A 10,790-nucleotide genomic window follows, 5' to 3' on the forward strand; every position below is an offset into this window, starting at 1 on the left:
CCAAGAGGCTTGCTTGTTTCAGCCATGTCTCTGCTCTCCATCTGGTGTTCCCAGACCCTAACCAGACCCATCTCCCTCCATTCCATGACACCTTTTTCTTTCTTTCTTTTTTTTAAATTTTATCAAATTATTTGACAGAGAGAGAGCACAAGCAGAGGGAACGAGAGAAGAAGAAGCAGGATCCCCGCTGAGCAGGGAGCCTGATGTGGGGCCCGATCCCAGGACCCTGGGATCATGACCTGAGTTGAAGGCAGAGGCTTTAACCCACTGAGCTACCCAGGTGCCCCTCTGCCTCCTTTTTCTATTTCTCTCTCACACAAGAGAGAATTTAACCATAGCTCAAATTCAGAAGCAGTAACTTTTCTTTAATTACATGGTTTTAAAAAAGAGCAAAGCAGAAAATCCAAGAACAAACTGGGAGAACACTTTGCAGTTTATACTGCAAGCAGTGGTCTTCTGTGACTAATATAGCAGAACCCTAAGAATTCTACATACTAACGATATCCAAGTAAAAATATACTAATTAAAAAAGGGTGCCATTTGTAGCAGCCACTGGTCCTTTGGAGAGCCCGAGAAGGGCTGGCGTACAGGTGCGGATGGACCCCCGTACCTCCAAACCTATCTTGGGAGGTAGAGTCTTGGAGGAAGTAATTAAGTGACAGTGAAGCCCTTGGGGTGGCTCCTACTCCAGTGGGACCGGTGTCCTTAGAAGAAGTTTGGACACAGGCATGCGCCAAAGTTAACCGTGTGGAAACACAGGGAGAAGATGGGACCATCTACAGAGCAAGGAGGGGGCTTCAGAAGAAACCAAGCCCACCTGCACCTTGATCTTGGACTTCCAGCTTCCGGGACTAGAGAAAATAAACCCCTGCTGTTCATGCCCCAGCCTGTCGTACGTCGTTATGGCAGCCCGAGCAAACTTACAGCCGTGGGGTCGCTCTGTGCGCAGAGAATCGCAGAAGATTTGGTCTCCTCATTGGTCTTCATGATTCTCCCCATTGTCTGCTCCCTCCTCTCTGCCCAGCTTCCTACAGGAGCTGCAGACATGAGCACGGGCAGGCTCCGGGCCCCAGGGAAGGGTGCTGATGGGTCCAGTGCGAGTCGGGGCTCCATCAGTAGACCAGTCCCTTGAGGCCAGGAGGCTGGTATAGAATGACTGGTTCAGGGGGCATCAAGGATTCACTTTCAACAGGGGCCGCCTGCCACTGACCTGCCAACTTCAAGCCAGCCGGAGACCCCCCCCGAGAGCGCCCCACTTCCTGGCCTTCCAGAGTGTCACCCCGAGCAGAGCCATGGCATGACAGATGAGGCAAGCCCTGACCCGGGGACTCCAGAGAATCCAGAAGGACCCGGGACCCTCTTGGAAAACACACATGTTCCTGGTAGTGGTTACATGTTGAATTAATGGTCACACTACCAATTTCTTCGTTGTCCTTTATTTTCTTTGTAGATGAATGGAGCAGAGGGTCCTAGAAATTATGGGAAAGTCAAAGACGATAGCTCTCGGAGGGGAGTTAGAGACAGGCAGTGAGTTTCACAGATTGAAAGCTCTTGCTGGGACTGCCTCTGCGTCTGGGTTCCCAGAGAGGAACCCTTCCATGAGATTAGAGTCAGAGTAAATACATGCACGTCTCATTTAGACGCTACCCAATCTAGGGGTCCGAGGTTTGTGGAACAAAATTTGTAAGTGCTTTGTCCTTATCCTTCTTGTGGTGCCATAATTTAACTGTGTTCCCTAAAAGAAAAAAATCAGAGAAACATCCGCAAACTTGACCTTCTGCCTTCCCCCACTAAGACAGAGACCTGTCTTCCCAGACTGCTGGCTCTCACAGGCTTCTCAGTTTCAAGGTTTTACTTGTAACTAACTACCAGCCAGCAAGCCTCACGTGGTCTAGTCATCCATGGGGATGGAGGGGAGGGAAGGAGCCTGAGATGGGCTCACTGGGCAGGTGGCCAGGCTGCAGGAGAGCCCCTGGGGCAGGGGGCGTGGCCAAGAAGTTAGGTCACAGGATCCAGGGCTGATGAGACTTTGCAGGACTGTAAGCCTGAACCACAGTAAGAGCGAGGCGAGTGGTTAACAGGCCTGGGGCAGCAGCAGCGGCAAGCCTGCTTGGAGGTCCAGCCCTGGACCATGTTGGCCTTCTGGATCTGGCAACGTTTCCAGAAATGGTGGATCCCTCGACCAGCCCCTGAAGCTCCCTGGCTTGTTAAAAATACAGATTCCCTTAGCTGCCCCTCATCCAGGGCTAGCCTCCCCCCACCTCTAACCCCAATGACTCAGACCCACTGAATCGAAATCTGTAGGGTCAGTGCCCAAGAAAGAACAATTTCAGAGCCCTGCATTGTGGCTTTACAGGGCTATGTGATCAGAACTTTACTGAAGTAGAGGCTTGTGCCTTCGGAGAGCTGATACCTGGGTGCAAGTAGCGAGAGGGGCATTTCTGAGACCTGAACAGCAACCAGGAGCCATAGTTTTCCAACTTGGTAGATCTGGAAAGTTTGGCTGACAGACTCCTATCTGTTGCCCTGACATTGCCCTTCCAGCCTGCCACTCCTGGTCTCCTGGTGCCTCTATGCAAAGCTTCAGCGTGACTCCTCCTTTCCAGAAGGCACACGTGAGGCAGGAAGTCCTCAAGCCCCTCCCACAACGCCTAAGGACTGAGAGGAAGATCGTGGCCCCCGGCCGACCTTCCCAGAATGAGGCACTTCCACCAGCCTTGGCTCTCTGTCCATGACGAGGTCCGGCTCACAGGGTTAGCTGCTCGGACTCCTGTTTTTAGTGTTACTGCTAGTGCTTTGGAGGCCCGAGGTTTTGGCCCCGGTTCCTGGTGGTTGGGATTCCTTTTCCCTGAACCTTTTCTGGAGCCGCTGCCTGGTTACCCATTTTCTTTAGACTCCAGCTGACCAGCCTCTTCACGAAGGTCTGTCTGGTGCCAAACCCAGCGTCCTGTAGGGGCTAGGAGAGTAGAAGGATGGAGGGATGGAGGGATGGTCCACATTGATCTAAGTCCACATTGATCTAAGAACGTGGCTAAGAAGTCACATTGATCTGAGGTGAGGTCCTGAGGCCACAGGTCTGTCTTGTTTCTGCTGTCACCCCAGGGAGCCTCCGCTAAGCCACTTCCGTGAGAGGTACACACAGCTGTGCAGCTGGAGACCTCCAGCCCATGCCTCCGGACAGCAGGTAATGCCCACCAGCCCCCACATCGGAGGTATTCCTTTGGCTGGTCTCCAGGGCCTGTGGCCAATAATCAGTCTGTTCCCTTCTCCTGCCTTGCTCTGATGCCCCAAATGTAGCCTCACTCAGAGGCTCACTGAACTGCTGGATTGAAACTTGAGATCCAGCCACATGAAGAAGGAGAAAAGAAAGAAATCATTCCAGTTGCAAACATTAAGCATTGGAAGGAGACTCAGAACACACACGAACTCAATACAGCCTGGTCTCCACTTCCCCGTCCGTAAAAGTCGGCCCAGTCCCCAGATCCCTCAGGACGAACCGGCGTCTCCCGATGCCAGGAAAGTGCTCCCCCAGCGCCAGGTGAGCCGGACAAATGAGAGGTAATTGACAAGCGAGCCGGCCGGAGCAGCCAGTCCGGTCAATGCCGAGAGCTCTTATGCACTTAAAGCCCAGGCTGGGTGATAATGGCCTGAACCCCACCAGGGATCTCCCAAGTCTAACTTCCAGGCCACGTGGCCGTGGTGCTCCATTTCCATCAGGCTCATTAAGGCATGACGAAGACAGCATCCAACCGAGGAGCTCCCCCTGGCCTTGCTCTAGATTTATGGAGGAGAGAAGTTGCCAAGAAGGCGAAGTAGACATCAGCGGGGCTTCCCCCAGGATGATGAGGTCCCAGGGGCGGGCGGACCGTTGAGAGGCAAAGTGAACGTAAGTCGGTGCTGAGCTGTGTGGAGAGACAGGAAGTCATTTGCTCACGGAGGGACCTGGGTGTGCTTCACTGTTCAAATCCTTAATGTCTTCGTCTGCAAGGTAGAGCTGATATTATCTATCCCAAAGGTGGCTGTGAAAGTGGAATGTGAAAGGGCAGTATTGGGCCGGGCAGGGAATGAATGGCCAAGAAACAGTAGCTGTTTTTTTATACTATGTTATACATAATGGTTGGTATTTTCTGCACAGGGAAATAGCCCCACAAGGGCGTAGCCCTGATAAGTGAAAGTCGGTTGATCTTTCAGACCCAAAGACAGCCTAGGGATACCTGCTCCTTCGAGAAAGATCTATGGAGATGGGGATGCGTCTGTCCACAGCCGTTATTGTTTCTATCAGCTCCGTCAAAGAACCGGAGACTTCAGCCAGAATGTGTACAATGTATCTCCCCCACCTCCAGAATTCTGTAACGTTAGCACTTTCCCCATTTCTGTGCATCTGTTTCCCACCAGTGCCGCGTGCTATGTTGGACCATCGTCCAGGGGACCGTAGCCTGGGAAGGCTGCAAGTACAGAGGAGTCCACGCCCATCTGATCATTCCTACTGCTGACTGTCCCCGGAGATAGTAGATACGCAGTATTCCCGTGTCCAAGCCGGAAAGACAGGTGCTAGCAGTTGGAGTTACAGTTTGTAGCTCAATGGAAGAAGAGTAAAGAAATTTCCATGGAGTAGGGCCATTCAACATGTGCACAAATACGTATGTGCACCCATACACTGTGAAAAGGAAATTCAAGGGGGGTCACTGTCTAAATCCAGTCCACGCTAAGCTCAGACACTGGATGACACGTTATTGTTTACAATTTAACCCTTTCCAAAATTAGTCTGTAAGTTCAGTCCAATCCAGATGCCAAAGGGCAATGTTTATTGAAACATTGATTTTTGTTGAAAAATGATGAGTTCCTTATAAAGTGTGTGTGGAAATACAAAAGGTCAAGAATAGAGCAATCTTGAAAAAAGAAGCCCGAAGATACACACTACCTGTTTGCAAAATTTTTTTATAAAGCTATAGTAGTCAAGAGAGGGACGCCTGAGTGGCTTAGTGGGTTAAGCCTCTGCCTTCAGCTCAGGTCATGATCTCAGGGTCCTGGGATCGAGCCCCGCATCGGGCTCTCTGCTCAGCGGGGAGGCTTCTTCCTCTCTCTCTCTGCCTGCCTCTCTGCCTACTTGTGATCTCTCTCCCTCTCTGTCAAATAAATAAATGAAAATCTTTTAAAATAAATAAATAAAAGAATGTGGTATTAGCAGAGAAATAAATAGGTTAACGGCAGAGACTAGAACCCGGCAATAGGCCCACATATATAAAGACAACTAAGTTTCAACCCAGGCGATTCAATAGGGAAAAAGAAAGTTTTTCAACAAAATGAGCCAAAATGACTGGACAAACGTGCAGGGAAAAAAAAAAAAATGAACCTTGACCTCTAGAGCCACACCACACACAAAAATTGAGATGGATTTATAACATAAAAGCTAAGAGAGTAAAGCTTCTAGGATAAAAACAGGCTGGACAATGATTTTTTTTATAAAGGCACAAAAAGTACTAAATGTAGACAAAAGTTTTGATGAACTGAGTGGCCTCAAAATCAAGATATTCTGCTTATCAGCTGACACCCCTGAGAACGTAAAAGAACAGAGGTTGGAAGGATATAGTCCTAATACATATGCAGGACCCCCCAAAACCTTGTGTTTAGATTATATGAAGAACTACAGATCTATAATAAAAAGAACAGTTGAATTCTAAGTGGGCAAAAGACTTGAACAGCTGTTTGGCAAAAGAAGACACACAGGTGACAAATGGGCCCGAGAAAAGATGTTCATCATCACTTGTCATCAGGGACGTGCGAGTTAAAACCACAATGAGACACCGTCCCACATCCACTAGAATGGCTACAATTAAAGCAAACCAGTTACAACAGCAGATCTTGGCCAGCACGGGGAGAAACTGCAATTCCTGTGCATGGCTGCTAAGAATAGACAGTGAAATAACTGATCTGAAAATGGTCTGGCCATTTCTCAGTCAAGCATGCAACCGTCCTAGGACATGCTAGGTATCTACTTAAGAAAAATGAAGACGTTTTTCCTTTACGAGACTTTTGCAAGAATGTTGATGGCAACTTCATTCGTAATTTCCAAAAACTACCAAATGATCATCAAGAGGAGAACAGATAAGCAAATGGTAATATAGTCACACTGTGGGATACTTTTTAGCAGTAACAACTTATAGATAACAATGATGCAACAACATGTATGAATGAGGGAGTGCATTCATTTATACATGAATTTGAGTTTCAGGGCGCCTGGGCGGCTCAGCGGGTTAAAGCCTCTGCCTTCGGCTCAGGTCATGTTCCCAGGGTCCTGGGATCGAGCCCCGCATCGGGCTCTCTGCTTAGTGGGGAGCCTGCTTCCTCCTCTCTCTCTGCCTGTCTCTCTGCCTACTTGTGATCTCTATCTGTCAAATGAATTTGAGTTTCTTAGGTGAATCTGAAAAATATGTTCAGTGGGGCACCTGGGTGGTGTCTGACTCTTGATTTTAGCTCATGTCATGATCTTATGGTCATGAGAGGGAGCCCTGTGATGGGCTCTCTGCTGCATGTGGAGCCTGCTTAAGATTCTCTCTGCCCCTGCCCTTCTCCCCTACCTCACGCTCTCAAAAAAAAAAAAAAAAAAAATTGCATAAAAGAAGCCAAACAAAAAAGAGTACATACTATTTATTATGTTTCTATCGAGTTCAAGAATAGGCAAAATTAATCCGTGGTGATAAAATTCAGGACAGTAGTTGCCCTTGGGGCATAGGATTTACTAAAAAGGGGTGTGAGGGAACCTTCTGGGCTGATGGAAATATTCTATGTCTTGATCGTAATGATAGTTACATGGTTACATAGGTGTACACACAAGTCTCATCAAGCTGTATATTTAAGATCAATGCATTTTCCCGTATGTAAATTTTACCTAAAAAAAATCATCATTCGTTCTAGTTCATAGGTTTGCTTTTTCACAGTGGGATCTGTTAGAAGCTACTTTCTGTATGGAGCAAATCAGTATATTTTTTGAGAATAATGGGAGCCAAATCTCTCCCTGTTGAAGAAGGGAGTTAGAAATACGGAAAGACTAGAGTAAGTCTTATAGTGTTGGACTAGAAAAGAAGTATCACTATGGATGGTTCATGAAATATGGTTTTAATTTACACACTGATATGGAAATATAGAGAGAGAGCCTAGAAGCAATGGCTCTAGTAGCTGTGAACCCAGCCAGTGCCCAGATCCGAAGTCTAAATACCAGGCTGAGAGCTCCTTGAAGAAAGGGTTGAATCCAGGGATCCAGGAACAGGAAAGAGAACATACAGATGAACCTGAAACATCTCGTCCCACTGAAAAATATGGATGTGTTAAAAAAAAAAACTGGTGGGAACATGTCTAAAGGACACAGAGCCTACCTGAAGGGCTGCCGTTGGCCAAATCTAGAGAATTTGGGAACCAAATGAAATAATCACGAGGAATCAATGTCGGCACATTGAAGGATTTCTAACCCACTGAGTAAAGTAAGCATCCACGAGTCCAGTCTGATGCAATAGATATATACAGATAGCTCTTCCTTACACAGAGAAAAAATAATGCACGGTGGAGTAATGACTTTAAGATTTCCAGTGGATGCTTGAATTGGTGACTAACAGGATATTTACATAATCTCCAAGGATCTCCCATAAATTACTTATTAAGTATAGAAGGAAAAACTAGACCTTTGCAGAGAAGAACCTTGGCGGACATATTCTTAACCCAGAGTGACAGTATCATGTCAGTGTTTGCTTGCCGGTGTGTGATGGTTACACTGTGTAGGATAATGTCCATGTTCTTAGGAAATCCGCGCTCAGGTAGTCAGGGATCTGGGGGCTGTCCTTATCGGTCCAGCTAGCTGCAAGAGAAAACTATACAGTGAGGGTCTTATAAACAGGAGAAATTTATTTCTCACAGTCCTGGGGGCTAGAAAGCCCAGGAAAGGGGACAGCAGAGTCACGTCTGGTGAGGACTTCCTGGTACTAGCTGGCTGTCTTTTCTCTGCATCCTCATATGGCAGAAGGAACAAGAATGGTCTGGAAGTTCTTTTATAAGGGCACTAATCCCATTCATGAGGGCTCCACCCTCATGACCTATCACCTCCCATCTCCAAGTGCCATCACACAAGGGATTAGGTTTCAACATAGGAATCTGGGGAGACACAAACATTTAGTTGATCACAGAGGTCAACGTCTGTTACTTGTTCTCAAATGGTTCAGTGCACATCGCTGTGGTACACACAGAGAGAGAATGATGAAGAAGTCAACAGGGCATGTGCAGACACCCAGTAGATCTGGATTAAGGAGACATAGAAGCTCTTCATACTGTTTTGGCCACTTTTCCAGCAGTTTGAAATTGTGTCAAAATTAAGCTTTAAGAATTAGTTATCCTGCCTCTGTATTCTTCTGAAATATAACAAGAACGAAAGTATTTTTATTCCTTTCCCATCCCTCAAAACTCATGGAAGAAAAAAATTGAGAAAAGATGGGATTTTGATGGGTCAGAACTGTCCAGATCTGGGTGGAGGCAAAAAGTCACGCTGAGAGCCAACACATGCTCCTCGGTGGGTTTTAGGAGGAAACAGAATCTAAGACAGAGTAGAAAGTGCAGAACATTTCCTGGGGCTATCAACACGTCTGGAAGGGAGGGGGGAAGCAGGATTGGGCAGAGAAAGGAAATGAACCCCCGTGCTCTCTTGACAATGGCTTCAGTCCTTTCCATGGGGATCTCTAGAGCTGGGATGGCCCTTTGCAGGTGTCCCACGTTCAGAGGAGGAGGCCGGCCTTTCATATTCCTGCGTCAGCGGTCACTGGGTGAGCTCCAGAGAAGGAGAGAGAACAAGAGAAGTCAGCAAAAAGAGGAGAGTTGATACAAGACCTCAGGAGAGACCAACTCAGAATCTGTCATGAGAACCGACTTAGAAAGACGCAGTAGACTTCTACACGCAGCAGGAAAAGGAAGATAAATTCCTTTTGAGTAAGGAAAGCAAGGACATCAAACAGCATATTCATGGACATTAGAAAACGTGAAATTGTTTGAATTGAGACAAAATGTTCTGAAGCTCCCAATCCTGGTTTATCCTGTGACCTGTGAGCACAGTTGAGTTTCCTGTGCTGCAGAAGACCTGGCAGAAAAGCTACATAGCCCAGCAAAAGCAGACCCCCCGATGTCTGTCGATGGAAGAGTGAGCTTGTCATAGGCCCAGTCGGGGCTCCTGGACACCCCAACAAGGAGCCGTCCCTGCCCCACGGCCCCACGTGCCCCTGTTCCTGCCATCTGGACAATGGGGGAGCCTGCTCTCCGAACTTCCATCTGCCTTTGACCCTGGATCCAAGCGATTGGCACTGGCCCACATGGACGGACAGCAACGTTCTGTAGGTTTTCTTAATACATTTTCTCTATTCCTTGACTGTGTCCCCAAGATTCTCAAAGGTAAGTGATTCTGCGAGAGCCAGCTAGCAACACAGTGTCACCAGGATGGACTCCATAATTCAACTAATTACGCATGAGGCTCCAAGTCTTTTCTTCTTGTTTGTTGCAAGTTTTACAGCCTGAAGACAGTTTCCCCCCATCCTGAAGAGGGTCCCACTTCATGCTGTTGGGCAGACGTCCTATTTCAAGGAATCCTGGAGTATTGGCCCTTTTCCATTTTCCCTGCGTTTTTTTTCATCTGTGCCAAGGTTTCTCAACCTTAACGCTGTCAACATTTGGGGCTGGATGATTCTTCACTGTGGCAGAGAATGGAACGGGTTCTGTCTGTTGTAGGATGTGCAGCATCCTGGTTTCTATCAGAAGTCCACCACCTCCCGCTGTGACAGCCATAAATGCCTCCACGTGAAGACAGATGTCCCCCTTGGGGGCAAAAGTGCGTCTGGTGGAGAAACAACTGAAATCTTACAAACGATTCCAAATATTTTACACTTTATAGCCAATCTGTTCTCTCCCAAGTCAAAGCGTTCTGTTATTTAAAAAAAAAAAAAAAAACAAACTGGGTGAGTTGTGATCCCACTGTTCAGGGTCCCTCCGGCCTCTGTCCATCTCCGCGTATTTACAAATTGCAATGCCTCATTGATCCCCCCTTTCAGAGGTCCCATTATCCATTCATATTTTGACGCTAAGAGATGTTTGCTCAAGGCACGTCACTGTGTCTAATGGTCTCGGTAATTTAAAAGCTTCCTGCCAGGCAGGAGGCATTTCCCACTATTGACTGTGGTCTTCTGGAAAAAGCGTGCTGCCTGAGCATGATGTGCCTGGGTCTCCCGCCCCACACCAGAGCTTCAGGTGACCTCTTGTCTGCACATACAGCTGTGGCATGTCAAGAGGCTGCATTCCATTTGCTCGTGATTTTAGTCCCATGGAGATGACCGGACGGTTGGTCCTGATGCTCCCAGGGGAAGTGGACCTCCAGGTAGAAAATAATGGGGAGATCATTGTCCTCTCTCCGTCCCCGCCGTTCCAGTCTGAATGGGTTTTCTTCTTTAGATCACTGGGACACTTCTTAACTGCAGACGGGTTTTGTGGTTCAAGTGTTCTCTGGAAACCTACGTTGCATTTTGCTCTTGGGAAACCATTTTTTTTTCTTGTCTTGGAATAATTTTGTAAGAGGGACGTGCTCCCATGTGGCGGACGTTTGTTGCCTCGCTGTTGCTCAGGGAGGAAAAAGGACTATATATACGCTCAGCAGCCATGTGCCCGGGATCCTAAGCCACTTTCAGCAAACACCTGCCCTCCGAGTCAGCTGCTTCTCCTTCCGTTTCTTCTACCAAAACTCCATGACATGCTCTGTATGAAACCGAACC

The sequence above is a fragment of the Meles meles genome, chromosome 6 (assembly GCF_922984935.1).
Source record: "Meles meles chromosome 6, mMelMel3.1 paternal haplotype, whole genome shotgun sequence".
NCBI classification, from domain to species: Eukaryota; Metazoa; Chordata; class Mammalia; order Carnivora; family Mustelidae; genus Meles; species Meles meles.